The sequence below is a fragment of the Capsicum annuum genome, chromosome 6 (assembly GCF_002878395.1).
Source record: "Capsicum annuum cultivar UCD-10X-F1 chromosome 6, UCD10Xv1.1, whole genome shotgun sequence".
Lineage (NCBI taxonomy): Eukaryota > Viridiplantae > Streptophyta > Magnoliopsida > Solanales > Solanaceae > Capsicum > Capsicum annuum.
The window spans coordinates 129,479,663-129,487,213 of record NC_061116.1 but is presented as its reverse complement, the minus strand read 5'-3'; the positions used below and the strand labels follow the sequence as shown (position 1 = coordinate 129,487,213).

Here is a 7,551-nt window from a genome sequence, read left to right as displayed (position 1 = left end):
TACCAAAAAACTAAACCATTATCCATTTATTATTAACCAAGGTCATTAGTAGTGGTATCGTCATAACGACTATAACTTGGAAGTATTGTCCTTAGCCAAACCTTTTTGAGATCAAGGGATTCCCATTGACCCATAGATCATATTATCCAATTAACTTGAGGGATTCCCATATACCCCACAAATATGTTTATTAAGCTAAACCATTCCAAAATTAAACCATTCATATTATTTATGGTTCTATTACCAAGTTTAAACCATGCATAAGTTCCATTGAAAATCCAATATTATAGTGAAAGCATTATTATGGGCATTTTATCAAACACATTGAGGGCAGAGTATTTCCAAAACTAAAGTCCATTACCAAATAACTATTCTCATGCAAACAATTATCCAAAACCACCATTAACACACATAAAATCATAATTAACACATGGGAAAACCATGACCAAGTATTTATAATCAAAACCCCCAAATAACATTTTAAAACCCAAAATTATACAATATCTAAATCATGAAAATATTGTATTAAATTTATGCCTTTAGTTATAATGAATAACGAGGAAAGAGAACATGCCTTAAATCAAGATGATGATGGAGATAAATCACCAAGACAAGCCCCAAATCAATCCCTATGATAAAACCCAAGCTTCCTTTGTCCAAGAACTCAAGAGAGGATTTAAAAGTGTTTTCCTAAGTTTTTAAGAATAGAATAATAGGGAAAATAACCTCCCAATGGGAATATAAGTCGTGGGAACTTATTAGGATAAGTGAGGAAATATCCATATTGCCCTCAATTACACTGGATTAAATTCCCATCATAGGGTACGACTGGCCCTTATAGTCGCACCTAACTTATACGAGTGGTACCTGTCTATCGTACCCTAGGACTCTCCCCTTGGACCCAACACTATCCAAGGTACAAAACACCCAAACCCAAGTCGTATTCAAGTGTATGACTGATACCCCTAACCCGTACCCCTAGAAGAATAAAATCCCAAAAGTATTAAATAATGTCCCCCATACGAGTTCATGGTATGACTCATACCCTGAATTATGACTCATGGCGATCCACTCGTACTTAGATCCAACCTAAGTCAATAATTCTAAGGTTAAGCGAATGAATGAAATGACATATATCTATCGATACAACTCATACCTAATAGTCGTACCCATTCCAATAACTAAAATCCATCCCATCAACTAACATTGGTCAGCATACGACTAGAACATACCAACCATACCCTAGTGTACAACTTGTACACTATAGTCGTATCATGACCAGAAGCTAGCAATTTATGAAATTTTCTAAGGGTTAAAACTGGGGTATTGTAGTCTCTAATATTAGGAATATTCATCCCCAAATGATGGACAAGGTAGTGGGAACCACATGCATGAGTCATTTACATTATAAAATATATTCCTAATATTTAACGAAGTTTGAAAACAAAGAGGCAAAGATATTAATCTTTCCTTTAACAAACTCAAAAAATAAAGATGTGTTGAAGACATACCTTTTGCACGAATCCTAAGAGAAGAAAACATATGTGGATACTTGGAATTCAAGTCCTCTACCACTTCCCATGTAGATTATTACACCTTATGGTTCCTCCAAATAACCTTAACCAAAGCAATATCCTTGGTATGCAATTGAAAAACTTGCCTATCTGATACCTCAACCAGGACCTCTTTATTAGAGAATTTGAGATACCCAACCCCTCCAAAGGAACAATAGAAGAAGGATTACCAATGGACTTCCTCAATATTGAAACATGAAATTTTGTATGAATCAAGCTCAAACTAGAAGGAAACTCTCATTCATAAGCGATGTTGTGTGTATTTATGCAGTCTAGTGTCACTATTCTAGTTATTTTAGCCTTGTTTCAAGGATGATTCGTGTGTTATATTAGTTGATAATGAGATAAATATTCATTTAAGTGTCCAAGGACATGATTAAAATTTTCAAAGTGTTTTCCAAACAAATTTTCACTTAATTGAGTCATTTAGAGTTTTAATCGAGAAAACTAGTGTTACTAGCTTGAGCTAGGTGCGTGTCTAGTTGGTTTCGATGGATTCTATTGTGTTAAATAAGTTCATTATGGTTTATATGTGTAATATTATATGGAACAAATTTTTTAACGTTTAAAATGTTTGATTAGAATAAGCCAAGAGTCAACAATAAACTTAAGCATAAAGTGTTCCAAACAAGTAATTTGCTTGAGTTTTGAGCGTGTTGTTTTTTATGTGTTATTTTGTTGAACTATAATCCATGGTGTTTGATGTTGTGGGATAATTTTTGAGTTAATTATGGTGAAAATTTATGTTAAAAAAGTTGTAAATTAAAGGTAAAACAACACCAAAGGCATGGATTGAAGGAACGACGCTAAAACACTTAACCAAATATTTGAACACAATTTCTAGTGGCTACCCGCAATTACCATGCGACACAGGCTTAGTTTCAATGCTCTAATGCCATAGAAAATATTTTGAGATGAAATTCCAGTATGATCACGTGATATTCCCGTGATGCAGGCTTCATTTTAATGTAGCTATGTCCGTGGCGCCCCTATATTTCGGTGCTCTATAGTATGCGATGCCTGCTTCATTTTAGTGCTAAAATTGCACGTGAACTCTTCTCCTACTCATCATATGATTGGTTGACCATAAATTGAATGTGATATTGTGCACTCCTACTTGGAGTATAGTTGGCTTACTATAAATACACAAGTTTGGTACACATTAGGGGAATCTTTTTAATCTTGGACAATTCTAGGAATGTCTTTGACATAGTGGAATATTGTGGAGGCTTCAACTACTTTGTTAGCTTTTTTTAATTATTTAATTATCTTTTAATTATTCATATTATGTATTCAATTATTTTTATCATGATTATGAATATTGTTGGCTAACCACTCCCTTTTGGGGGTTAAAGCCAAGAACATAAGTACTATTGTTTTGGATTAAATTTATTTAATATTTCTTATCATTATTGGTTATATTTTTATCTTTGATTTAACTATTTGATGGATTTCTCACCCAAAAAATATCAATTGTCTACCTTTTGATCTCGAGAGAAGAAATAGGGAGATAGAACATGGAGATAAACAAAGTAGGGTTTGTATTCTTTTATAAAATAAGTAATTCAAATAAGCGTCTAGGACATATATGTACTTAGATGTCTTACTTTATTCAAACGTAGGATGATAGCATAAAGAGATTAATTGGATTATTACATCTCCGCTCAATAATGTAGATGTAATGTCTAAATTAGGTAAACGGTTAGAGGTCGGGAGACCATAATCATACAATTAACCCCACGAATCAACAACCAAGATAAATAAGTTAACAAATGAAGTTCAATAACATAGTATGATTGTTCAAAGTTCTTTAACCCTGGGCTTTACACAATTAATTGATTGTTTCTAGACTTTATTTGTTGTATTATTTCCTTTACTTTAGTTTACAATATTCCAAACTCTTTTGGGTTACCTTTCCATCAAATTAGTCTTAGAAGTTAAACTAGAATAGAATCATTGTTGAATCAAGTCCCTGTGGGATCGATACTCAGCTTTCTTGAAGGCCATTTTACTACTTGGTAGACCACTTACACTTATGTGTATGCTTGGGCACTGTCAATTTTTTGGCGCTGTTGTCGGGGATTTGTAATTTGGCAATGATTTTATTTTTAGTTATCCTTTTAGATTTCTTTGTTGTTTTTTACGCTTGGTCTTGGTTCTATTTTTGTAGGAAACAGGTTTACAAAGTAATAAGTTTCCAAGGGATCAAGACTTAGTTAAACCAAGTTTCAAACCTGAGAAACTTTTCATTCAATGAAGGAGAGAAGAAAACCTTCTCCCCCAAATTCCGCAAATCCAAGAATACCAAGAGAATCCTACCTTCATGGCTGATGAAGAAGCAGCCCGCAGGACCACTACAGAAGTGGAAATCCCACTTCTAACTAATTTGATCTCCCCATTTTAGAAACCTACAGCTGGATGTAATTTTGATCTTAAATAAAATATGGTACAACTTATGATTAACAATGGATAGTTCACAAGGCTTTCACATAAAGATCCACAGGTTTACTTGCAAAATTTTTTGGAAATCAGTGACACATTTATTTCTATGGGTATGAATGAAAACTATATGAGGATGAAGTTGTTCCCCTTTTCATTGATTAGGGAATCCAAAAAGTGGTTGAACGCAGAACCAGCAAATTCAATCACATCATGGGATGACATGGCCAAAAAATTTCTTATTTGGTTTTTCCTGTCTGGCAAGACTACAAAACTTCACAGTGAGATTGTGTACTTCAAATAGAAGACAAATGAGAATCTTTATCATGCTTGGGAGTGCTTCAAAGAACTTCTTTGTGATTGTCCACACCATCAACATTCCAATGAGGTACTTTCTCATACTTTTGTAGAGGCTCTTGATCACAATATAAGAATTTTGCTAGATTCGACCGCAGGTGGTTAAGATCTTGAGATAACATATGATGAGCTGTACAATTTATTGAACTACATAGCTCAAGGAAATCTAGAATGGCATGATGATTCTAGGACTTCCATAAATAAAACTACAGGTGTAACTGAGGTAGGCCAATTTACAGCTTTATTAGCTCAGGTTGCCGCATTCCAGAATATGTAAACACCCAATTTAGTAGCTTAAAGTTGGGAGTAGCACAGCCTACAACCATAGTCAATACAGTCCAACAAGCTACAGGTTGGTGTAAAGTTTGTGAGAATAGTGGCCATTCTATGACCATGGGTGCTTTAAATCTAGAATTGGTAATATATATGCACAATGCTCAAAGGCCAAATTAGGGTAATACCCACAACATGAAATGCTAGGCTCAGCCTTGGAACGCTCAACAACAGAAAATTCAGCAACCACAGGCACAACCAAATCAGTCAACTAGCAACTTTGAAAAGATGATAAAGAAGGTTTTAACTAATCAAACACAGTTGGCTGTAGATATAAAAAATCAGCGAGCAGCCCAGAGAAGCATAGAGTTGCAGTAGGGGCAGTTACAATAAGCATTAAATACTAAGCCTGAAGGTGGTTTGCTAGATATACAAAAAATCTAAAACAAGTTATGACAATCACTTTGTGGAGTGGTAAAGAGATTTATAGAGAACCTCCCAAGGCAACAAAGGAGGTAGATGCAGATTTGACTCCCACATACGTAAATGACAAAGTTGCTAAAAAATCGAGGAAGTCTAAGTACTCGAAAGAAAAAGGTGGTGAAGAAGTGAAGAAGATGCTACCACTTCCTTTCCCTTAGAGGCTAATAAAAGTAAAGGAGTATGCTTGTTTAAAAAAGTTCTTTAACACATTCAGAGAACTATACATTAACTTACCTTTGTTAGATATTTTACAAGGTATGCCCAAATATGATAAGTACTTGAGGGATGTGGTGGCTAATAAATTTAAATTACAGGATGTAGAAGCGGTAGCACTCACTGAAGAGTGTAGTTTTGTGGTTACCTAAAAGATACTAAAAAGCTTAAGGATCCTGGGAAGTTTACTCTTCCCATTTAAATTGGCAAAGTAAGGTGGTGCAGGAACTTAGTGATTTAGGGAAAAGTATCAACTTGATGTCCCTATATTTTTTCAACACATTGGGTTTGGGAAACCTAGGCCAAGCTCTGTACTACTACAGCTTGCAAATGGTACCATAGCCTATCCCAAAGGAGTAATAAAGGATGTCCTCATAAAGGTTGGTAAATTTATTTTTCCTATTAATTTTATTGTTCTAGATTTTTAGGTAGATGAATAGGTACCAATCATTATGGGGTGTTCATTTTTAGTGACGAGTGGAGTGTTAATTGATGTGAGAGAGGGTATGCTCAAAATGAGGTTAGAGGATGAAAAGGCAGTATTTAAAATTTATAAGCCGCTTAACACACTGTCCCACTATAAAGACTTGTGAATGAATTCTATTATTGAAAGGGATAAGTGTGGGGTGGTTAGTCTGCAAAAGACCTCTTCAAACACCCTCATTGAGCAACCCAAGTCTCTAACGCCGCAACCTGACAAAATGGAAATTGATGGGCCTAAAAAGGCTAAAGTTAAAAAATCTGCTACCCTTGACAATGCATACCCAAGAGGGGTAAAGAGAATAAGAAGATCGAGACCAAGCATGAGAAAGAGAAAGAAAGAGAATGACTAAGTCGTTAAGTTGGGTCATGCCGCAATACTAAATCAGGCGCTGCTTGGGATGCAACCCATGTTAAGTAGGTATGTTTTCTTTATATTTTTTAGTTATTATTTCATATAGTTTTTCATTTTTGATTTAGTCGCAGGTTAATGGCAAGTCCGAGTATTGAAATCCTGAGCTAAGGAGCATGGCAAAGTCTGAGTGCGGGTCCCATGGACCTTCTTAATATAAAAAGGTGCTACTAGCTAGGACTAGTGGTCTCAGAGAGTATTTCTATCTCTTACTTTAAAAGTTCACTTTGGGGACAAAGTAAATTTTTTAAGTGTGGGGTGGGGAAATTCTCAATTTTTGGCTTAATTTAAAAAAAATTGTGTAAGATATTCTTCCTAGTGCTATTTTTGATTGTATGGTGCAGGTGTTTTGTTTTTTAAGAAGCATATTGAATATGTGAATTACTATTTTAGAGACTTTTCGAATCATTTTTGTGACTCTTGTACTTTTTGGCTTAAATTTGAATTCATACTATTGTTTGGTTAGGAGTCTATGATGATCCTATTGAGTTGAGCATATGCCATATGTGTGTGAGTTATTTGCATATTCCTTGTTGCATGTAATGTCTAGAACTTACCCAGCGTGTGTGCAAACCTAAATAAATTGTGTGGGTTTAGGAGATGATATTGGAATTTCTTTGATAGCTTTGTTTTAGACCTTCTTTTTTACCTACCTTTGTGCATAATCCTATTAAGCCTTGTTGATCCTTTAGCTTTTTTTTAGAAGCCTCATATGTATTCTAATACCTTCTTTGATAGACCATAATTTGACCCAAAGCTCCTAGGTGCTTTAATGAAAAATCAATTGAATTAGGAGAATCAATTAAAGAAGAAAAAAGTGACATTGAGTTATTCTCTAGGCCTCAGTTAAGTATCAAGTCATGTGTAGTGTTCTTTTATGTGTCAGGTCCTTATTTTCTAACTTTTAGTGACCCCTCCTTATGCCATGATTAGTTGAAATTCTATGTGTGTTTTCTTGGGTTAGTGCATGAAAGTTTTAAGGATAGATATCTAGAGAAAATGAAAAAGATGCTTTTGTAGTGGTTAGCCTACAAGTTCATGTTTGGTTATGAAGATTGGCTTGAATGTCATGTTGGTGTAAAAGTGGAGTGTATAGTTGAGTATAAGCTTTTAGTATGATTCATTTTGTATAGCCAGCAATCCATTTTAGTAGTCAGACATATAAGTTCCTATGGTTTTCCATCTTCTCATCTAGTCATACTATTCAAAATTCTCATGAATAAGGCTATTCCAAGAGGTAATTCATTTAAATCCATGTAATTTGTGAATTAAGCTCAGTTTATACAACGTGCATCAGTTTCAGATCCCAGATATTCTATC

At 34.6% G+C, this 7,551-nt stretch overlaps 1 non-coding gene across 1 annotated transcript; it reads right to left on the bottom strand.

Moving 5' to 3' along the window:
• Positions 1 to 4,284: 4,284 nt before the first annotated feature.
• LOC124899895 lies at positions 4,285 to 4,392 on the bottom strand. Its single transcript, XR_007057456.1, has one exon. It is a non-coding gene; the product is annotated as a small nucleolar RNA R71 (small nucleolar RNA).
• Positions 4,393 to 7,551: the final 3,159 nt, after the last annotated feature.